At 39.5% G+C, this 25143-nt stretch overlaps 1 protein-coding gene across 1 annotated transcript in view; it reads right to left on the minus strand.

Moving 5' to 3' along the window:
* The window catches only part of exoc2 (exocyst complex component 2), a 44929-nt gene extending 31339 nt beyond the window's left edge, over window positions 1–13590 (minus strand). Inside the window, exon 1 of the mRNA XM_058072298.2 lies at window positions 13402–13590. The gene's annotated coding sequence lies outside the window, so the exon portion shown is untranslated. The remainder of the gene's footprint in view (window positions 1–13401) is intronic.
* Window positions 13591–25143: the final 11553 nt, after the last annotated feature.

Raw genomic sequence — 25143 nt, forward strand, 5'->3', positions numbered from 1 at the left:
TGATTAATGTGATATTGTGGCATACGTTTATTCCATGGTATTAACGTGCTGTTTAAATATAGCACAATTAATGGTTTTGAGATGATAAGCTATTTCCTCTGCTGATTAGGTAGTGTGGAATACAGGAAGGTGGTGTTCAATGGGCGACATTGGTGTGGGGGGGAGATGGAGGGAGGGGAAGGAAACCTATGGAGTGAACTGCAGTGCAATTTGAGGTCAGTTTCAGCTGAGTAGCATTTTAGCTTTGATCCCTCCGACTAACTGGATGAAAGACATCCTGCTCTCCTCACAAAGCTGAGGAGGCGTGAACAGATGGAGGAGCTCACTTTTCTACCTGATAAATAAAGACCCATGCTGCACAATCTGTTAACTCAATTACACGTAATCTCTTACTTTCATCTGACTCTTTTTTTGCCCATTTCTGTTATGGCTACACCCCCTCTTTTTTTAGTATAAATCTGAACAGACTTTATCAAAGTTTTTTCTCTTTATCAGTTCTTCCCCGACTCCCTTTCCTATGGTGTTTTCTTTTACAATACATTCCCAATATGAATGTTCATCCAAGCAATCTGTTCTTTGAATGCGTGTGGCCTGAGTGTCTTTTTACGTTCTGTTAGATGTGTTAAAAGCGACTTCTGACTTCATTGTAATCAGGTTGAGACCTTCGTTATACATATTATTACTACTAGTTTAACGGTAAACAGAATTGTGCACGTGGTTAAGCAGAACTTGGTAGGAGTTTTGGACTATTTTGGCACCTCTTGATCACAGATCTCGACTATAGATCGGATGCTGACACCATTGGCTAGAATACTGTCTTGCATAATGAACATTGATCATTGAAGTTTTGCTTGTTCTTAATGGTTAAATGGTTTAATTTTATTTGAAAATAGAAATGTTTAGAAAGTTAAGCTTGTTTGAGTGAGAAAAATGCATCTATTGTGTGTCTGCCTCTTCCAGTATTTTTGCATCATTCATATGTAACGCTTGCACATCTCTGTGTGTGTCAAGAAGGTCTTCGATGAGCAGCCATTGGTACTGGGAGTTTTCCGCCGAGCTGACCAAAATTGACCTCATGGACGACTGTTTATTTATCTTTTTCTGTGCATTACAATGTTATGTTAAGTTGTTAATACAGGCAGGTATCGGCCATTCCGATCCAATCTGTGTGACGTCTTCTTATTTCACTTATAACACTGGAAACGCTTCAATAACTATTTCAATATCTAATTTTCACTGCTCTACAGTAGGGAACTCATACAGTTTACTGTACATAGTAATGCTGACCTGTCTCCATAGCAGTAACTGTTGTTTGCACACCATGTTTGCATCAGATTACACCAACAAATTGGATTGTTTACTTGACAATTACTCTGACTTGACTGACAGGTTTGTTGACAACTCACACCTAAAAGTCCCTTGAGGAGACTAATAAAGATTAATAAATATTTTAATAAAATAAATGACCTTTTCCAAGAAGGTATCTTGTTTCTTGGAGTGCTGACAGTATTGCATTATAAGACAAGACTTTGTCCTGTATTGCAGTGAGAATCAAAACTCGGCTGTAAAACCTCAATAGTTTCAGTTTGATAGCTAGCCACAGGCTACGCCAATTGATGCCAGCGTGTTTGATCACTCCCTTATCAAACCTGTGCTTTACTTGCATCTTTGTTTAAATACTTTACCTAACTGTCACTGGCGGCAGCTAGCTAGCCAGAGCGTCTGGTCTTCAAACTACAAACGTGAAGTGAAATTTTGTTTTTAAAACACAAACAATTTAGCTTTTTGTTGTCATTATACGAATTATGTCTTGTCCTCTAAACACTATTTGTGTGTCATTCAATGAACGTAAATACATTGTGTGTGCAGCCTTGACGATGATGATATTATCTCATCAGATAATTTAGAATAGTTCACCAAAAGGTCAAATAAAATTTGCTTCAACTGTTAGTAGTTTCTTTTTAAAATTATAACTGTTGTATTCAGATGTGATGCCTTTTATATAATGACAAATTACCATAAAATAGCATAAAGTATAACCTCAGAATGCAGAGACAGAATCCAAGTGCAGGTAAAAATATGATTTTAATACGAAATGCATCACAGAAAAAAGGGATCCAAACAGGCCAAATGCTCCAAAAACCGGACCGACGCCCATGACTGAACTCAATAACCAAAAGCTAAATGAGCCGCAGGTGTGTGAAATCAAGAAAAGTAAAGGTGACCGACAACAGAACAGAACAACGCAGGAAGTATAACAAATAAGAACAGGAAACCAGACATTCACTGATATTGTGTTGTGATGAGTGCGATATAACACACGTACAAAAAATGGCCACAAGTTTTTTTTTTTTGCCTGATTTAGCCCATACTATTATTCTAAGATTCATAGACTAGATTTACAAAAAAATATTTACTTACAGAAACTGATAAATCAACTGCAAGAAAACTTTTTTCTTACATATCAACAATTTTCTTACATGTAACTGCCACATGAGCTTGATGAGTACAAGTACAAGATCAAAAAAAACAAAACTAAAGTGCTAGTATTCAACCTCAAATCTTAACATGAAGGATGTAAATGAGAACTGTTATCATACAGTTTTTTTTAGTCACTAGTCACATACACATAGTTGAATACTTGATATTTGAGTGCATAATATAGAAACACAGAAATTATATTTTAACTTTTGACTTTTAACTATTTTGTTTCATTCAAATGTAATGAGCTTAAAAAAAGAATCTTCAAGATGTGGTGTTTGGATCATAGAACAGCAACGTTGTATTGACTAAAAGCACAATAGCGGTATGATTTTTTTGTTGAGGCACATCAAAGCACTTGGACAAAAAAAAAGCAAAGTTCATATTGTTAACTATAAAAGAATGCTTTCCAGGTAGGAGGGTGGATGATGGCTGTGACAACAAAGAGCAAGTTTCCAGCCTTTGTCCTTTTAACATACGTAGCCGTGGTGTGTATGGGTTGGAGTTTAAGCGTTCCCCATCACCCTCTCCGTCGCTGCTTACTTTTGTTTATGGAGAAGCACTCACTCAGGTCCGCACTCTTACAAAGAAGTGCAGCTTGCATCACTTTCTATGTTAATTGTGCTTTTTTGAATGTGCTGCACATGTCGATAACTCCCTGCTTTAATCCCAACCTGTGTCTTGGGAGACGAACATTCTGGGTGCCATTCGTGCAAGGATTACTTGCAAGGGTCGCTGTAAGAGTGTTTAATCTACTGCCTGTTTTTCAGGGACTCTACTTTGCATGCATCAACATAGAGAACATAATCCGGGTGGTAGACATCCCTGTGATTGTTATGCATGGCATTGTTCTCTCTAACAATTGAAGAAATGTTCGAGTGACATGAAGCTTGTATACCCAAGTCCATCTACTGTAGCTTGTGTGTCTCCATTACGTGTTGTGGCATGAGAGTAAAATAAAGCAGTTCTATGCAAATCTACGCAAACACTTTCATGACTGTATTAGGTGATATTCAACATAAACACTTGCACATTTTTCCAGCAACAACAGGTAAGGCCAGCCTTCTCGTGCTTACAGTAAATGGCTTTAAAGATACGCTCCGTACAGTAAGCTTTGGGTGTTCCCTCCAGCCTTTGTTTAACCAGTCACGCAAATAGTTGTGGGTTAAACGGCGACGTACGCATGTTTTGGTGCCCTGATTTCCCTCCCTTGTTGTGTGATTGATTGAGATCCTGAAGTTCACGGTTCTCTCTTTCTACAGGTGAGCCATCAGAATTGCTCTTGTGTCAGGGAGTTTTACATTGTTGAGATTCAGGGTGTGTCTGTGGGCTTTTGGAGTGGGAAAACTTCGGAATGACGGAGACAGAATGATAGTATGAGAGAACACGACATGCTTGGCCTTATGTAGCTTAGTATGTCAGCAGGTTCAATGTGAAGAGTGTCAATGTCAGGGAAAGGCTGATAGCAAAACAACAGTCATGAATTAAAAAAAAAAAATGAGGACTACATAATATACATAAAATATTTATTTTAAGTGTAGACTCGATATGCCCGTTAATGAAAAATATTGGGTGTTTTGCAGCAACTTAACATACAGGGAATTTTCAGAGTGTTTTCTTTAACCACGTTGTCATGTTTTCTTAGAGCTGGGCGATATGATGGGTTTCAATGTAATTCATTCATTAATTCATTTTTGTATACCGCTTAGCCTCACGAGGGTCACAGATACGCTGGAGCCTATCCCAGCTGTCTACGGGCGAGAGGCGGGGTACACCCTGGACTGGTCGCCAGCCAATCCCAGGGCACATATAGACAAACAACCATTCACACTCACATTCATACCTATGGACAATTTGGAGTCTCAAATTAACCTAGCATGTTTTTGGAATGGAAGGAAACCGGAGTACCCGGAGAAAACCCACACACATGCAAACTGCACACGGAGGGGAATCGAACCCAAACTCCTAGCTGCACCACTTGCACACCATGCAGCCAGGTTTCAAAGTAATTAATCATAATTAATCACCATGTCTGAACTATGTCCAATTTAGTGTATTTTATTGAAAGAAAAATAACTGATTGGGCAGGATCTTACATGTCTGTGTGTGAATTAACAAATTAACTGAAAATGTAAAGAGATGACACACATGTCTGAAAATCACATGTTTGGTTTCTTGAATATCAGAACATTTGAATCTGACGTTGTGTTATTATGAGCAATGAGGAGTTGCGTTAAAAAAAAACACCATGTGAATTTAAGTTGAATTCACATGTTTTAAGTGAATTTTCTGGAATTTAATACTTAAAGGGGACCTATTATGGCCCTTTGTATTGAGCTGCGGACTAAACCCACACAGAAACTTCTAGATCTTCCGGAATCTGCACCTATTCCAGCTGTATTTCTTTGGAGTTCCAAAACGGTCTGTTTTAATTTATTCCACAATAGACTCTGTAGATTGAAAGGACAGACTGGTTTACATTCATACATAGAGCTGCAATTCTCTCATTACTGAACCTGAAGAAAAATACACAAACATTACATTACATGTGGTTGAATGTCTTGTTCACCCTCGAAGAGTGGTACGTATTTCTCCCACTAAATGCTGGAATAAGTTGATTGTGCCGATGCCTTTTGTAGCAATAGACGTTAAATAAACATTGTAGTGTACAGTCACTTGTTCCATGTCTGTTGCCACAGACCAAAACCAGTTCTAAACCTCTGACAAGACTATTCCTTTCTTGGGAACAAATGTCACAATCTTCTTAATACATGCTTTTAAAGTTGATTCCAAATATTCAACATCTATCGTTGTTTTTTTTGCGAATATCCAATGTAGTTTAAACAAAACCCAATGTACTGTATATTGATTTAAATCATTTGTGTTGAGTGAGTGAAAGCACACAATTGAAAAATGTATCATGTATCACTGTATGTATTTAACCTTGTCAAAGATGAGTGGTTGCATTTGTGTTGCTACGGTAAATGTTACATGATACCTGTATCATTCATTCATTCATTTTCTACCGCTTATCCTCACCAGGGTCACGGGGGGTGCTTATCCCAGCTGTCTTCGGGCAAGAGGCAGGGTACACCTTGGAGTGGTCGCCAGCCAATCACAGGGCACATATAGACAAACAACCATTCACACTCACATTCATACCTATGGACAATTTGGAGTCGCCAATTAACCTAGCATGTTTTTGGAATGTGGGAGGAAACCGGAGTACCCGGAGAAAACCCACGCATGCACGGGGAGAACATGCAAACTCCACACAGAGATGGCCGAGGGTGGAATTGAACCCTCGTCTCCTAGCTGTAACGGCGCTAACCACTCGACCACCATGCAGCCTTGCTTGTTTGTTTTAAAAACAAAATGTCTATGAGGTAAAAAGTCACATTTGGAGTCCGACGAGACGGGAAGCTCGGTGGATAATTATCATTAGAGTGAGTGAACACGCTGGCATCGATTAGGGTAGCCTGTGTCAAGCTGTATAACTAAAACCATTGAGGTTTTACAGACTAGTGTGGATTCTCGTGGCAATCCGTGTTCTTGGCATCCCTACAGCACACATGTACATTCACGTCATGTGTGTGTTGTTATGACATGAATTGTCATGTTGCCACAACGCAGCGATTGGCTTTGAAAAACATTTTTATGGAAACCGGCCAATACTAATCAATGGCAGAGTATCCCTAGTATACTATATTATATTCGTCTGCCTTTTACACGTTATTCTTTCAACATTGCTTGTTGAGGCTGGCACTTTGTTTGAAAGGTCCACAAAAAAGCCAAAGAAAAGGCACGACACACACAGACTTCATCATTCGTGCAACTTATACAGAAAATATTGGTTGGTTTTCAGGGTAGAGTCTAAAAAAGCCCCCACTAGGAAAATGTTAAATTACATGTTCCTATACATATGTAAATAAAGTGGCACTTTTCTACGATGGCCTGATGGGTTTGCATGAGAAGGGGTACTAATAGAAGTAATGATTCCACAGGTAGAGGCCTTGGGACATGTGGCAGTTACACAACATACAGACAGACAGTCTCAGGAGACATTACTCACAAAGACTACTCCTGAACACAACTGTTACACAATCTGGCTTCTAAATGACTGCTGAGGTGTCTGTTACGTGTCAGACTGCTCTTACAGTAATATGAATTACACCAGTTACATAAAAAAAAGATGGGGATGTCATTCATTTGACCGTATCACAAACACTTTGAATTACATAAAGCACTCTACTGCACTCCCATGGGAATGAGAGTGCATCATCACAGCGGTCAGTTTATCTTTTTCAAAAGGGTCACTTTACATTGTGGGGGCTGTGTCATAATGACACATTTGCCTTCCATTTTTTTTTTTTTACACACAGGCACACATTGCCTCTTATCTGACATAGTCATTGTCCACAATTTTCTTTTTCAATTTTCCAATATTTTGGAAAACTGATTACTTTACATTGTATCAAAGTGTCATTTCCTCAGTCATATCCCATAGATTATCCCAAAATATTTGCAAACACTTTTGTGAGGCACTGTACTATATGGCTGCCGAGCTGTACTTTTTCTAGCAGCCATGTTTTTCTCTGGACTCACACTCAGTTGTCGTCATAGTTACACAAAATCATATATAACCCAGATACAAGTCTCCAAAACATGTCCTGGATTGGTCAATGAGATGATAATATTATCATCTGATTGTTTTATTCCTGTGTGATGAAGGATATGTTTGCCAGGACCAAATATAACTGCGGCATGATTGTTTATTTAATCATTTTTACAATACCGTGAATTCCCGTTCTGTATTGATTCAGTTATCTGGACTAATGGAAATGATGTTTTAATAATGAATATTGGTAATCCACTGCCTGTGTATGGGGTTGAGGTTAAAACACTGCATTATAATTATCAGACGTTGTGTGGCATTACGAGCCAGTACAGTAAAATAATACTCTTGCAGGGATGCCACGGAACTTCTGACAATGCAAATAGGAATGTTTGTGTACATTATATAAAATTACTTACTTTATCATGATGTGCTTTACAAGAACCATCCTTACAAAAGGCTATAAACTAATCGACTTCATGAGCAAGTTGTCACACTACTGAACCTTATTGTACAGTTTCCTATACTGTGCCTCCTACTTTCAAACAGAAAACCAGTCATGTGTCAAATATCGACATTTCTTCCTCAGACCTACAGTAATGTTCCATACAGTACAAAGCAAAGTGCCAAATGGTGGCTTAAGGGCACGCAAAGAAACCATCAAGTGTGGTGGTTTGGTGTTAGCAAGGGGAGTGGTTGATTTGGTTTACATTGAAAATAAAACAGAGGAATGTGAAACTGCTGCTTACATTTCACTTGGACTGTCTCCTGTATTTGCGTCTGGATCCAAGGAAAAAATAATCCCAGCAATCATGAAACACAATTTCTTACCAATCAAAAGATGAAAAAAGTTGATTGCACTTTTGCTGGGGATGCAAAATATGGGCATTGTATATTTGGTTGAGAATATTTTGGTACATTGGCCCATCTTAAGTTTTCCCTGAGTAATAATGTGAATTGTAGTGAATTGTCGAACTTTGACTTTAGTGCTCAACCTTTTTAAGGAAAATGAAATGTTTCAGACCATCAAACAAATGTAAATATTAGTCAACGTCAGCACGAATGAAAATAAAATACAGTTTTTAAATGTCAATTGTTACTATTACGGGAGAAAAAAAATCCAAATCTACATGTTCTGTGTGAAAAAAGTGATTGCCCCCTAAACCTAATAACTAGCCGGGACACCCTTAGGAGCAACAACTGCAATCAAGCATCTACAATAACTTGCAATGAGTCTCGACAGCACTGTGGAGGAAGTTTAGCCCACTCATCTTTTCAGAATTGTTGTAATTCAGCCACATTGGAGGGTTTCCCAGCATGAAGCGTCTTTGTCAGGTCAGGCCACAGCATCTCAAGAGGATTTAAGCCAGGACTTTGACTAGGCAACTCCCAAATGCTCCATTTGTGTCTTTAGCCATTCAGAGGTGGACTTGCTGGTGTGTTTTGGATCTTTGTCCTTCTGCAGTAACCAAGATTGTTTCAACTTGACGTCACAAACAGATGGCCCAACATTCTCCTATACAGCAGAACTCATGGTTCCATTTATCAAAGCAACTCTTCCAAGTCCTGAAGCAGCAAAACAGCCCCAGACCATCACACTACCACCACCATATTTTACTGTAGGTATGATGTTCTTTTTCTGAAATGTGGAGTTACTGGGACACACACCTTCCAAAAAGTTCAGCTTTTGTCTCGTCAGACCACAAAGTATTCTCCCAAAGGTCAACAGGATCATACAAACATTTTCTGGCAAAATTTAGACGAGCCTTACGACGTCCTGAAACTGGCCAAGTAAGCCATTTTTGCCCAGTGTTTTTCTTATGGTGGAGTCATAAACACTGACCTTAACTGAGGCAAGTGAGGCCTGCAGTTCTTTGGATGTTGTTGCGGAGTCTTTTGTGACCTCTTGGAATAATAATAATAATAATTTAGGGTGACCGGCCACTTCTGGGATGGTTCACTTCTATCCCATGTTTTCACCTTTTGTGAAGAAAGTGTTTTTTTGTGGCTCACTGTAGTCCCACAGCTTTAGTAATGGCATTCTAACTTTTTCCAGTCTGATAGATCCCAAATACTTTCTTTCTGGGGTGCAGCAACAACGTATGTTGTGAATGTGTTCCACAGCAGATGAAGACAAGATTCGGTCTTCATCCGCAAATGTAGAACATGCACAATAATTACAGAAAGTATCGCCGAAGTATCGCGAAGTATCGCCGAGTGATTGTAAAGTCTAATGTTTTTGAGGAGGCATTTTTGTGATTTAAATGTATTACTCATTTGAACGCATATTGTTTTGAGATGCCAAGCTCTTTACTTAAGTGGCCCCACCAACTAACCGGAACTACATTGCTTATCAAGTCACATTTGATGAATCACACCGCTGATGGGGATAAAAAAAAAAAAAAAACTCTCCAAAGGAGTCAGTGCTGCACTGGCCTTGAACCTGACCATCACTGGTGTTGACTGAGCTACAGATCATGAAAACATTATCACTGATTTAGGGTTCTAAAATTCAGTTTACATGTGGACAATAGACCAATATACACAGAAAAAAAACATAGTTTTATAAAACTATGCTTTTGACAGAAAATGGAGCTACATAAGGTAAGGATACAGCGTACAGGTGAATGTGATGTCATGTAAGAATAGTTTTGCATCACTTTTTTATACCTCTGTATGCTTTAAGCAAATGTAACTTCACAATGCACGTATTTACTGGTGTATTTATGTGTGTGAAAATACAGGTATGCCCCATCGCCTTTAATTACCGTGGCGAAGATGTGTATGAGTCAGCAGTGGCTGACAGCATAATCAGCCCTTGGCTCACCTTTTGTAATGTGTAATCATGCATATACTTACAAACATACACACCCACACACACAAAGGACATATTGGGAATTTCATGGTGAGTTCTCACTCTGCACGAGCGAGGACAACACAAGTCTTCGCACTGACACAACATATTGTTTGGAGATATGTAGTGGAGCAGACACATCCATATTTTGTGGGAAGTGTTAGGCAACTTATCATTATTTTATTCATATTAGTAGTATTTATTTGGTAGCAGATTGATACCAAAATTTGTAGTACCTCTAATCCAGTCCAGGAGGTGTGGCTAATCCTATAACCATTGTGCTAATCCCCTTAATTAAGTAGAATGTGCATGGGAAAAAAATGTATTCATGTAAAGAAACGCTTGTATCATAATAAAACTGCAGATTTTTTTAAATGTAATATGTCATATAATGTATCAAAATGTGTAGGAAGACCTTTGCTGTATTATGTAGGTGTACCCTGCTTAGCACCAGCACCCAAATAATGCCATCATGGAAGCAAACATTTTGGAACAGTTGTGGGACAATTATGCATTGGATATTGAAACTATTAAAAATATGTTAATTCATTCATTTTCTACCGCTTATCCTCACGAGGGTTGCAGGGGTGCTGGAGCCTATGCCAGCTGACTTTGGGCGAGAAGCGGGGTACACCCTGGACTGGTCTCCAGCCAATCACAGGGCGCATATAGACAAACAACCATTCACACTCACATTCATACCTATGGACAATTTGGAGTCGCCAATTAACCTAGCATGTTTTTGGAATGTGGGAGGGAGCTGAAGTCCCCTGAGAAAACCCATGCATGCATGCATGGGGAGAACATGCAAACTCCACACAGAGATGGCTGAGGGCAGAATTGAACTGGGGTCTTTAAGCTGTGAGGCCTGCGTGTTAGCCACTCGTCCGCTGTGCAGCCATTTAAAATATATATATATATATATAAAAAAAAAAACATCAGACAGCTCAATATTGGAATGAATCACTGCAGGGCTTTTTCCAAACTCATCAAGTTGTATGACTAAAACAGAGGTGAGCTGAGAGCACGTAGAAGCTGAACATACTGAGCAAATACACCTGAAACACACCCAGTACACATAGTCCAACAATCATAGAAAATATGTGTTTGCAAGTTGCTTAGACTCACTACACTCAGTCAAGTTTGTTGACATTATGCGAGCGAAAGCAAAACATGAAGCCGCAGTGTTAGTCTATTTGATGTTCCCGGATCTTTTTTCCCCCCCTTCTTTCTTAATCTTCCTCTCAATAGAAGGTAGTCTGAAAGGCAGAGTCGGAAAACGCGGTTTGTGGCAGTAAAACCTATGGATAACAATAAGCGTTTTACACTGAGCAGGAATTCAAAGAACTTCAAGAGCGCAACACAGAGACAATGCTTGGCTGCGACAGAGTGACGATCAGTCTAACATGCTAAATCTCTGCTTTTGTGCCCAAAGCTTTGATCCCAAACTTCCATCGACCCTCTTGTTGAGTCTGTTTGCTCTTATTCACATATATTAAGACTTTCTATTATGTGCAACCTTCAGAAACAGCCTGTGGTATTTGCTGAACGATTAGATTACTTAAAAACTTAAAACAGGTCCCAAAACCTTCCATTGACAGTGCAGAGAGGTAATCTGTTAACAGTAGAGGAATTTTGTGACTTTCCTAGTGCCTGTATACAACGTGTATGTTTTTGTGTCTCAATATCGCTTGCTGTTAGGTAAATACGTACATAGTGGAACACAAGCATAAACTTTTTCTATCATATGTTGGGTAAGAAACACTGTTTACTGTCATGCACACAAGTGAAACCAAACAACGTCTGGGGAGCTTATGTAGACAAGTCACGCTTTGTGTCAGCACTGTATTTGTGAGCATGTGCAGTAAGGATTTGGACTTTAACATCTTCCAAGGTTCTGTATCAAGGCCATTACTTTGGTGTAGTGTGGGTCGATCACATGTCACCAACTTTATAAACATCACTTTATAAATGTCATATGTCAGCTGACATTATGCTCCCCTCCTGATATGTAGTTGCTTTATTATTTTTATTAACTTTATTTACACTTTGTTATTATTAAGTTGACAGCCTCCATTTTTTTTTACTGTATTCTAAACTTAAGAAAGGGTTTAAAACAAAGTGTAAAAGAAGAGCAAAGAAACCAAACACTTACCACTTCCACACAGAATGGGAGGAGAACTTCTTTTCACTCTGTCATGTCACACATGCCATGGCAGACTCCATGTAGTGTGCCAGTAATCTCTCAATAATGGAACATTACTAGTGGCCAGAATAATAGATATATCTTTGTCTTTCAATATTTTTGACTAATAATACATTGTAGTCAACCCAAAAAAACGTGATAGAGCAATGATCAAACTGCAATATTGCGAGTAAAGACTGTAAATCTCACCTCTCCCTGCCTTGAGTACGTAAGACATAGCACACATTAGCACATAAGCATTTTAGACAGCAGTTTGGTTGTCTGCCCTAATGCATGCATTCTTTGTGCAACTGGTGTGAGCCAGTTTAGTTCATCAGTTTCAGGTCAGCCTTGTCATTATCATGACTGTCTTCATTAACTTCCCACGTTTGCCATTTCTGCAATGCTTCCCTCCAAGAGTAGTAGGTTTTACATAACAATAAAGATTGATTTAGTTCCTGCCCAGCTTGTTCTTCTATCAGGTTCACTAACCGTGACCATGCTCAACTCACATCACAAACAATGTATAAGCATGACGCATGTGAATGGTATGTAAAACACTACAACAGCAGAGACAGATGATGGGAGTGTACAGAGCACTGCTCACATGTCTGAGTGCATTTGAACGGTTGGTTGAGCAGTTTGTATCTGCCTTGCATTTGGACTCAGACATAAACACATACCACAGCCATACTCACCTGTGCCATTAGCATCCCCACCCACCAGAAGCTGCATGGAAAGAATACTTGGCATTAATTTCACTATCTCTTTTGATGTATTAAACTACAGCAGGCAGGCTAGTTTGATTGAAGGATTGCTGTGCATTACATTGGAGGATCTATTAAAAGTGTCTATCATGTACTGTTTACATACAATGTGTGGCCAAAAAGTTCTAATGTTAGGAGTATCATCCATTATGAGTTGTTGCCGCAGGGCTGGATAATCAACCAGCATGTCTATAAAAATATCATATGGCGTTTGTTTCGTTTCATGGTGTTTTTTAAAATATGTTTTCATTTTTTATTAAATAAATGCTTTTTTCCAAACTGCATCAGACAGTATGTGTAATAAGGCAAGATAAACAGTAGCCTACTAGAAAAGTCCTTCATCTTCATCCACCTACTGGTCACAACAGGTGAATTCAAAAGCCTCATAATTCCTTTGTCACACACTTTGTCAGTCTCTCTGTCAGTGTCACTTTTGCCTCTAAGCAAAATAGCCCTTTAGCTTGAACTATCCATGTCATCACATAGCTTGCAGTCCTACCTCCACATGAAGTTCCCAGTATCATTCGTTGGTGCAGATGATGAGTTGTGAGATACTTTTTTTTTTACATCAGATTTCAACATCAGCTGCGGCCCTAAGAATTCTACAACTGATTGAAATTTAAAGATCACAAACACAATTGCTGTGCAAGGCCTCACAACCTGATATTAGCATCCACCACATGCAATTCACTGCTTCCTGAAACTGCAGCCTAAGCATTATGGGAAATGTAGTTCTTTTTTAGCCATAATTGAGCTGTAAACCTACAGTACTTTCAAGGGGAAAAGTGATAGTTTGGATTTGAAATACATCTTTTGTGACACCAGTGTGATGATATGCAGAAAAGGTGATAGGGTGAAAAAAAAAAGAATATATTATTGGAACAGGGCTCAGTTTCTGATAAACTGACATAAACTACTAATGGTATTAATTGAGAAGATGGCTTTATTCGGACACCTCAATGCCCCCCCAAGAACAAAGACCATGCAAAATGTGTTGTTATTTTTGTAATGAAGGTTGTTGTGACAGCTTGACCACCCCCCCACTCCCATTACCCCCTCCCTTTCTCTGCAGACCAGAAAGAGTCAAACCCCTGCTGTGTTTCTCATGCTACACATAACATGCCTGCACATGCACACCAACACTTACCCAAAGGGTGCGTGTATGCTCACAAATGCTCATGTTATTTGATCAATATAAAAGAAAACAAATCTTTAAGAGAAGTTCATGGCGTGTGACCCACCTGCTACAGTTGTAATTCTGATGATGTATCTTCCTATCAGCTCATCAGAATGGTGGATGATAAAAGAAACACACACACCAACTCTTTAACTCACGCACTTTTGGTATGTGCAGCGAATAAGGTGTAACCCTTTTTCCCTCGATCAGGACTTGTTTCTTCCACTTTGCAGTTCTCCTTGCTCTGTTAGGGAAACTTGCAACTCTGTGTGTTGCTTACCAAAAAAATAAAATATGGGTCACATTCAGGTCATATGTACAATTATACAGTAGCAGTTGTGTTGCATTATTAAACTAATAAAAAGTTAATACTGATTAAAGCATGCAATACGTTTATATTCAAGTTAGGTTGCGCGTTGATGGTTCAGAAATGCAATGTCAGATGTGGGCCCCGAGTTGACAGTGTTGAGGAATGTCTGACTCTACATACCAGCTTTCCTACATACGTCAGAAGGAACTGATCTTGTTGTTTGTTACCCTTGCCGACAATTGAAAGATACAATAGAAAAGTATTAAGGCACCAGGCTGTTCCATCTATGGCGAGGGTGTCCAAAATGTGACCAGCGAGTCGTTTTTGGTGGGGGTTTTTTTGCCATCTGTGTAGTCTGAAAATCAAATATATGGTCATCGTTATGGTGTATTTGTTTTGGACATGTGTCACAAGTTACGTACTCTATATGGAACAGAATTGTTTTCCTATTCACCATTCAACATTCCCAAAAAGGAGTAGGAAGAAGCAGAGGTTATTTAATCCTTTCCGTACTCCATGTCTCGGCAATTACTATTACAATTACTAATAATTCATTCACACCATGTGTTGACACTTACAGTAATTCATGTGTTTACATTTTGTCATTAAAGAGTGTGAGACTTCATACCACAGTACATATAATCAATCTTCCTAAAAATCTTAGATATATTATCAATATCTAGCCTTGCTTTTTGTCCAAGATTCTACAAAAAGCAGTCGCCAAACAATTACATGACTTTCTGAGAAATACTTATTTATTTGAGGACTCTTAGTGCAGCATTTGACACAATTGACCACCACATTTTAAACAGTAGAAGACTACCTGAAAAGTGGCTGCAGCTGCTGCCCTCGGCTCCGCCCCAACCAGGAAACAAGGCTTTGAAACGTAAACAAAATGTCAGGACTCCAAAATAAAACACAGGCTGTAACAATTTCCTTTGTTTGAATCATACATTTATTTTCCTCGTGCTTACTTAGTATTATTGATTGTTTTTCCTGTGTAAAATAAGCTGCTCTGCCGCCAGAACACTCATATTTGCAATTGTTCATTTGCTGCAAACACTGCCCCTTATATATGAACATTCTCATCACAAGGAGACACATGGGTCATTGAATTGTTAGCCAGAGTCGTAGTATTGCTTATGCTGATCTGGGATGTTTGGCCTGCTAAAACCGGATAATAAAAGGGAGATTGTGGCTACAGTAATCCCTCATTTACCACAGTCAACTGGTTCCAGACCCAATTGTCATAAGTGAATTCCCGCAAAGTAGAATTCCTTTTTTATAAATGGAATATTTTGTAGTTAGAGCATAAAGAACCTGTTTTCTGCCACCTAAACGTGCTTTTTAATATGACTAGAGCCCTCCGAACACAAACTAACACCCCTATAGTCGCCTTTACACTAGTATTAACCAGTATAATAGATATAATAAAGACATATTTAAAGACATAATGTTTTGACTAATGACAAGCCATATTCAACAACCAAAAAGCATGATTTGAAAAACTGTGATACGCAGAGTGAAGCCACAGTGTCCAGTGACTGCTGTATGTAAAAGTCACTTCATAATACACGGCATGTTCTGTATCAACCCCTTCCGCTGTGACTTTGCACACCTTGTTTAGCATAGAAGTGGTCTGGGCTGATGGGAAGTGCCCCCATAGCGTGGCATGGATATAGTATGCGTGACAATCTGATGACAGCAAAGGCAGCGCACTGATGTGAGGAATGATAGGCAGCAGACAAACACTGTGGTGCAGTGAGGGGAAGGAGAATTGGAAGAAGAGGTTTGTTCACTAAGTCATAAACTGTGAGAGTAAAACACATTTTTTCTGTTCATATAAATACGGTTTCACATTAAAATAATAGTAAGTCCAGTGCCGATGTTTTTTTTTGCTCCCAGCGCAGCAACTTTTGGCGGCGTTGCAGTGCTTCTTCCATCACTTCTCTCTAAATTAATTGATTCACTCTTAATTGCCACTCCAAAAGACTTGAAATATTCGATGTTTGGCATTTGATCACATTGCTCAACTCAAAATAACTGAAAGCTAGCAAGACAGTTAGCTAACAATCTATCGAGCTAGCGAGCTAACCAGATGGCATTGAATTTATTTCTTAGCACCTAAAGAAGCCAAAAACATACCACTTCCACACATAATGGGAGGTGAACTTTTTTCACACTATCACTTTCACTTTATATTTGCCATTCAGCCAAATGTAACAAACATCATTCTACTTCAAACGTCTACACTCCAACATCATTTGGAGCAGTTCAAAATTCACTCATTGATTTATTAATTTTCTACCGCTTATCCTCACGTGGGTCGCGTGGGGTGCTGGACCCAATCCCAGCTGTCTTCGGGCGAGAGACTGGGTACACCCTGGACTGGTCGCCAGCCAATCACAAGGCACATATAGACAAACAACCATTCACACTCACATTCATACCTATGGACAATTTGGAGTCACCAATTAACCTAGCCTAACCTTTTTGGAATGTGGAAGGAAGCCGGAGTACCCGGAGAAAACTCACGCATGCCCGGGTAGAACATGCAGCAACTCCACACAGACATGGCTGAGAGTGAAATCGAACGCAGGTCTGGGAGGCTGCACGCTAACCACTCCACCGTCCAGCTTGTTAATATATTAAAATTGTAAATGTAGTTCAGTACTTCTGGTAGTGTTTAGGCCAACAGGAAAGGCCTTGCAGGCCCTGACAGCACGCCACTGATTAATTCTATTTATCAACATTTTATTTGCTTAATAATTTTTTTTTTCCTTTATTTTCATTTTACTTTATCACTGCACAAAGTATATTCTGCCAGTTTTGTCTCCTACAGTATTTGCTTATTTTGTCAACACTTTCCTTCTTTTCTTCATAACTGCCTAAGCTTTCTTCAAAGTAGAAAATGCTGAAATGTAAGCAGAGGAACCAAACAAACAGCCCAATTTGAGATTTATGGAGTATGTTATGAAAATAAACTTACTGTCGTGTCCTACTGGGGTCCAACATAATTTTAAAAAATTCCTGAAATCAGCAGGATACGGCCCCTTTATGAGAAAATGCAAACAAACAAACGATTAAGTCAACATGTTAAATACATGGTGTGAATAAAACATTAGTAACCGATATGGAGAAGGAATCAGATTACATAAACTCTGCTTCTTCTTACTCCTTTCCAGGCATGCTGAACTGTGTAAATGTAATCATGCATATGATGTTCCTAATGTAACTGGCCTGAAACAAATAAATCACGGCCATGACAGCGTAACTGCTATTAATTGAATGTCAGCAGCAAGGAAATTGTGTTTTCCCATCACAGTACATTTAACAAGCAAACCTGCTTTTCAATAGTAACAGCAAGGACAAAAACCTAGGTGGCTTGAAGTAACAACTGTAATTATTAGCTTTGTGTTGTTTTTAGGAGCTGCAGTCAGAGAAAATACATGTCTGACAAGAAGAGTAAGGCCAAATACAAACATATACTTCTTACCTTGTATCCAAACCTGCATGAATAATGGCAGATCTGAATCACTCATCTTGGAATTACAGGCTTGGTCGAAATACAATCATATAGTCTAAATTTAGAAGGAATGAAAAATGAGTTTTGTTTTGGCAGTGGAGGGAACCCCCTCTGCTTGGTGATCCCTGTGCTATTGATATCTGTCAAAACAACATTTCTGAAGAACTGGTTTTTAATTGCACCCCCAAGACAAATACACACATGCCAAACCTCAACAGCTCAACATACACGCAACGGCATTCTCTCAACAATGACTCACAGCTATTACCTGAACTATTAAGCGTTGTGAAACCCTATCTGGGTTGCCCACAAAGTCATATAGTGACACTCACTGTTTCCTCATATTTCATAGTAATCCGTCTTTCAGACAAACACAGGTGAACAACCAATGGCACAAGGATGTTTGGGTATGAACGGCAAGACTTCTTGTCGTTCTGTCACACTCACTGTACATAAACCATCAGAGTGCACACAGACCTCTCACAATCACCAAGGTCAAAATGATAAGATACAAGATAGGGGCTGCAGTACACCAGCTGCTGGGATAAGCGGAACCCTGGGTCAATACTATTCACAGAACATGCTTGACCTGTGATAAGACGAGGACACACAAAACATGTCGTTAGGTACAATTCTATCCAAACATTGCATAAACGTAAGAGGTGTCTGCTATTGTTAGCTTGATCCCTCACCTGTCGTGAAGATAAGGTGTACACTTGTAGGTGTAAGAAAATATTTTTCCACCGAGCCATTGTGCTGTGGCTTAGGGATGAGAGAATCCTGTGTCTCTTTGGAGCAGCGTATATTGTGTGTACTAGAACTTGTAGACAAGTGCAAGAACAGTCTTGCACTTAGAGCTACAATTCAAATAAATATTTCAACAGCTGAGACGGGGGAACCCGGCTTCACCTTTTAGATTAAAGGTGAAATGTCAGCTGACATGAGGAAGTTCAGTTACCTACATTCAACTTTTGCAGATGACAGGAATGACTGATAATAATAATAATAATAATAATAACGGATTGATAATACCTTGCAGTTTGTATACACAATGATGAAAACACAACAGCATGACTAACTTTATTTACAAAGCAAGCTCCAGGAAATATAGCTGTATGGTTTGATGTGGAAAAACTTGACCTGCATAGAATTAAGCTATTGCTAGCCAGATCGACTCATAAACTTCTAATTGTGTTGATTTGTATCACATCATCCATCCATCTATTTTCTGTACCGCTTATACTCACGAGGGTTGCGGGTATGCTGGAGCCTATCCCAGCTGTCTTCAGACGAGAGGCAGGATACACCCTGGACTGGTCGCCAGCCAATCACAGGGCACATATAAACAAACAACCATTCATAGCCCATATCATATCACATCATTTTTATCATATTTTTTATTAAACAGACGTTGGCGCACACATGCTTTAAGGTACACAACTGGAATTTACAGTGGTTAACACAGCTGTATGTAGCAGTCTACTGTTTGTTCTCCTTCTATTGTGGTGGTAACTAACTGGTTAATGATAATAACAATTAATACTTCATACTACTAATAATAATTGTGCTTACCTATTTCGTTGGTCCATCCCAGTCACCACATCAAGTTGCTGCAAACATAACAGAGGACAGGAAATGCCAGACGCCAGAAAGTAGAAACTGACCAAAGTAAGAGTTAGTTGGGCTGCAGACCATGATGTATTAGCATGATTATTATTATTATGAATGGTTGGGTGCACGGTGGTCAAGTGGTTAGCATGCAAAGTCTATGTGGAGTTTGCATGTTCTCCCCGTGCGTGGGTTTTCTCCGGGTACTCTGGTTTGCTCCCACATTCCAAAAACACGCTAGGTTAATTGGCGACTCCAAATTGTTCATAGGTATGAATGTGAGTGTGAATGGTTGTTTGTCTCTATGTGCCCTGTGATTGGCTGGCCACCAGTCCAGGGTGTACCCCGCCTCTCGCCTGAAGACAGCTGGGATAGGCTCCAGCACCCCACGCGACCCTCGTGAGGATAAGCGGTAGAATATTGTAGAAAATGAATGAATGTTGCATATTAAGTATGCTTTACATAAAATAAGGCACATCAACATCATGTTTGAACATTATTATGGTAAGAAATGTTTCCCGTTGTGGGTTAGAGCAGATTTAAAATAAAAAAAACTTTCCATTTGGTATTCTGAGTGCAAATTATTTTGAAAACCACTTTGTGTTTGGACCTGCTAGGAAATCCATGTGCTTTCGTCCATCCTTCATGTGTTCAACAGTAATCACTGGAAAACCAGAATCTGTAAATAAGTGATTGGCAGACAGTCTGACATGCTGTTATATGTGATGCAGTGTTGTGCCTGTGTTGTGACATAGCTCCGCTGGCTTTCACATGCGGACCACCTGGGTGATCTGTTTATGGAAGTCATCCTCGCTTTGGCCCTGAGCACATTTCGACTACTCAAGCCTCTTTTGTTTACAGAAGGACAATTTTTAATGTTGACTGCGCAAGAGTCTTGTTGAATCTACTCAACACTTTCAGTTTGGGAATACGTTCCTATATATGGCCACCTATCCATTAAAAACTCACTTCAGTGTGTTGGATTTACATAACTTGGTTGAATTACTCAGGCCTCTGAGACAAATGTCCTAACACTCTGGAAATCTCTTGTTCTGAGCTCCCTAAGGACCATCCTGTAAACTATGATTTAAAAAAAAAAGAGGAGCAGGTATTGCGTGTGTGTTTTCACCGGTGAAGGCGAAGCACCCAATGTTATCACGCACTGCAGAGCACTTTGTTTTGCTCTTGCCGTGAAAAGTGTTTTTGAACTAACCCAAACACAGGCAATAGTAACAGTGATATTATCTACCTGAGCATGCAAAGCCCACCTGCACGGCTGTGACACTGAGAAAGAGATGTTTTACCTTGCCTGCACGAATGGGCCCAAAGCTTGTGTGTGTGTGTGTGTGTGTATGGGCGTGGGGGGTGCACAATTTTACAAGTTAACACGCATGATGTTGTTGGGGCAGGTTGAGTCTGTAGATTTGCTGACTTTTCATCAGCTAGTTTTTCTTTGCTTGAACAGCCAAACTATAATTATTCTGATGTCTGGAAATGCAGGCACGCAAGTGTTAGGTTCAAGGACCTTTTGTTTGGATTTCTGCCTGGTCAAGAGCTGAAAAGATAGCTGCTAGTTAGTTTTCCCCACGGTAAGTGGAGTTTAGCTTGACATGAATGAGATGAATGACATGAATCCTTTTTTAACTAAAACCAACCGCAATGCATTAAACCATTCAACTGGCCATTTAACTGGCCGTAGCATTGGGTACACATTCCGCCATATCATGGCACTTCCACACCAGTCAATAAGTCTATGCTGTAAGAAACATTTTGTCCCGTCCATCCGTGTGACTGGCTGATCTCTTTGCCAAATGTGTCTCTATAGAATGCAAAGTATAATATAGCATTTGTCTCACACTCATTTTCTAGTCAAGACTCGAGCAGCAGCATTCTGGGTATACTGCAGCTGCTTTACAGCTTGTTTAGAAGGCCTGGTGAGAAGGTCTCTCTAAATCTGTCTTAAACACTATTCCCTTGATTTTGTGGGCCAAAGACAATGATTTTAGTTTTGTCTGACTTTGCCTGGAGAACGTTGTTTTGCATCCACACACTGATCTGTTTGATGCAGTAACAAAGTACTGTACATGTACTGTAGATCTGAGTGTCGTCTGCATAGTTGTGGTAGGACACATTGCAGCTGCGTATTAACTGGTCAAAAAGAAGCATGTACAGATTGAACAACAGCAGCCCCAAGATTGACCCCTGTGGTACTCCACAGGTCATAGCCATTTGGTCTGAAACACACTTACTAATTCCAAGTACTTCCTGTCATCCAGGACTTGAACCAGTTTAGAGCAGTACCGAGATGCTCAGTGTTTCAGTACACAACATGGCGTTCTCTTATTGTTGTGTGTTTTAGTGACACACTTAATTACTGTTACAAACATTATTTGGTCATTTGTCATTGTCTTTGTTCACTCGTGCTGAGATACTATTACATGATATTATATTATGACATTATATTCCTACTCAGTCACACTTTCTGTATATCAACCTGTCCAGTAAGGAGGTAATACATGTTACTACATTTCACATGGTGTTGTGCAAAGACCTGATCGCGGACTGGGAGGAGATCTCCCAGGGAAACATTTGTGATCTCACCAGGAGCATGCCCAGACGTTGTGGTGCCTATTATGAGTTGTCTCGAGGACATTCACGGAAGGTTGATCAGGTTATGATTTCATTTTTGCATTGATATTTTGATATGTGATAGTACTCAATGGCTTCTTAAGTTCTTTGATGTCTTACATTATTATTACACATTGTATTATTGTACCATGATTTTATTGAAGATTTTCAACTGGGATATTTTAGTAATTAGTGAATGTGTGATATAAGGGTTTTCCTTAATGTTTTGAGTACTATTGCTTTCATTTAACCTTGTACAGCTTTTAAGAGGGCCAATCGCAGGGCTGGCGACCAGTCCAGGGTGTATCCCGCCTCTCGTCCAAAGTCAACTGGGATAGGTTTCAGCATCCTCCCGTGACCCTAGTGAGGATAAGCGGTATAGAAAATGGATGAAAGGATATTAACACCAGATTGGGTACTCGAATTTGCTTTGCAGCCTGATGGAAGCTGTTGTTTGCTCCTGCGGATCAATTCACTATAACGGTAATACGTACACCTTAAAATACAGCTGTCCGATTCAAAAAAAACATTTAATTGAACATCCGATTTTTAATGATATGAATTATCCTCAAATCAATATACTGTACTGTGTAATTGCATTTTGTACAAACAGGAACACCTAACCATAAGCTTTGGTTTCTAATTATCCTTGCAGTGAGCCATATGTAATCAATAATCATTTTACCCACAAACACCATTGTCTTTAAGGAGTAAAGTGTTTTTAATCATAGATAGGTGTGTTTGTGTGTGTTGTGTTCCCCACTGAGTAATTTTACTTATAGTTATATCACAAAATATTTGTTGCATACTATACTAAATTGTATACTACACTACAAATCGAAATATACATATACTGACATAAATGTAGAAGATAATGTATTTAGCTCATGTAAAAAGGATTTATAATTACAAGCAAAAAATGTGTACATATAGTAACTCGCAGACAGCTGTTATTAATCAGCAAGGTGTTTGTTGGGGTTTTGCGGGATGACTCCTTGGTAACTGCACAAATCAGTGCTATATTTGCAGCTAAAACCCTCAGGTTATATGTTCCGCCTCTCAATCAAAGACAAGAGAGGGGCGGTTAAGGTTCAGACAGAGCAAAAATAGCACTAGGGAGCCCCGCGGTAGGTTGAGGAGGCAAGCAAAGGATCTCGTGCAAACCACTATGCGTGAGTAGAGTGTTTGGATCCTATTTCAAGTTTAGACAGAAACAGGCTGAATGGCTGCCAGGTAAACAGTGCAGCACAGGTACTGATTTGGCCCTGCATTTATGCCTACACAAAAACAGCCTACAGCCCTGCTGAATGGAGGCAGGCTCTATCAGCAGCGACAATAAAGCAAGGTGTCTACGGCTGAGATCAATCATTGCTCTTTTTTATTCTTCATCCCCTCTATTCTACCCAAGCACCATGTACACTTTGCAGCATGGCATGCAAGGGGAGCCTCGCGTGTGAAGAGATTAAATGTCTGATAGTGTCAGACAGAACTTGTGTTACCCACATAGAAGAGGTTCAGTGAAAGGCATGCACAAACAGTAACATTTTGCAGGCGGGGTGAAGGGGTGTGCTTACGTCTGCTTTGATTTTGAAAAAAAAATGGTGCAAGAATTAGTCTCCAGTAAGCATCTCATTTGTTCAGTAAAAAAAAAAAAAACTAAATGGTCATCAGGCGGATCTGTTTATGTAAACCAAGCAAGATAGGGCTCCCAACCACCCGGCTTTCGGACATAATGATTAAAAAAAAAAAAGGAAATTAACTACATTGAACATTAAGCATATACATTTTGGAAAAATAACATACGGTTAGAAAGCCCATGTTTATGTCGTTTTGTTTCATTATGTTTCACAGAGTATTTATTCCCAGCAGTCCTTGAACGCACCATAGTTGTGTGCTCCCAGACTAATTCATTCGTTCATTCATTCATTCATTTTCTACCGCTTTTTCCTCACGAGGGTTGCAGGGGTGCTGGAGCCTATCCCAGCTGTCTTCGGGCGAGAGGCTGGGTACACCCTGGACTGGTCGCCAGCCAATCACAGGGCACATATAGACAAACAACCATTCACACTCACATTCATACCTATGGACAATTTGGACAATTAAGCTAACCTAGCATGTTTTTGGAATGTGGGAGGAAACTGGAGTACCCGGAGAAAACCCACGCATGCACGGGGAGAACATGCAAACTCCACACAGAGATGGCCGAGGACGGAATTGAACTTGGGTCTCTTAGCTGTGTGGCCTGCACGCTAACCTGTGCTATCACAAACATACTTATATTTTTCCTGTTCATCGTTATTCCCAAATGCTCATACTGCGTGTGAATACATACAGGTGAAGTTTGATGACATTATTTAGTCTGTGTTCATATTTTGTCGTAAAATTCATTGAGTTGTGATATCTTTGTTACCTCTTACCTTATTTACTTTAACAACAGCTCTGTTGCTATTGCATCTCTATGTGTATCTACCTTTCCTCCCTCTGTTGGTATGGTAGGGTGTGTTCACCGCAGGTTGAAATACCAGAGCACCTAAAATAGTAACAAGCAGTTGTATTTTTTTTTTATCATTTATTGTGCACAGCGCACAGATGTGGCAGAATTTGCATTCATGAGTACCACAGTTACAAAAAACAAAAACCCTCAGCAAGTCACTGCAGGATACACCATTTTTTGTAATCCACCATGTGTATTAGGTATCCACCCATCATTATCATGCAACATGCAACAGTGCACAATGAGGACTGCGTGTTTTTTACTCTTAAGGTAACTGATTAAAAGGATACCCCACACCTACAGTATTTGTCCTCCACATACAGTAAGTATGATACTGTGCAAACACAGCATAGATTGGCATCAAATGTTTCAAAGGGTAATTTACTATGTATTTACAACGTGTATTTTTCGTGACAAAAAGGTTTGTTTTGGTAGATACGCAATACATATTAAGTGAGGGACAGGAAGTGCACCTAGGGTCACATGTCCACTTTGTAA

The sequence above is a fragment of the Doryrhamphus excisus genome, linkage group LG4 (assembly GCF_037039965.1).
Source record: "Doryrhamphus excisus strain RoL-2023G ecotype Guam linkage group LG4, RoL_Dexc_Guam_v1.1, whole genome shotgun sequence".
Classification (NCBI taxonomy): Eukaryota; Metazoa; Chordata; class Actinopteri; order Syngnathiformes; family Syngnathidae; genus Doryrhamphus; species Doryrhamphus excisus.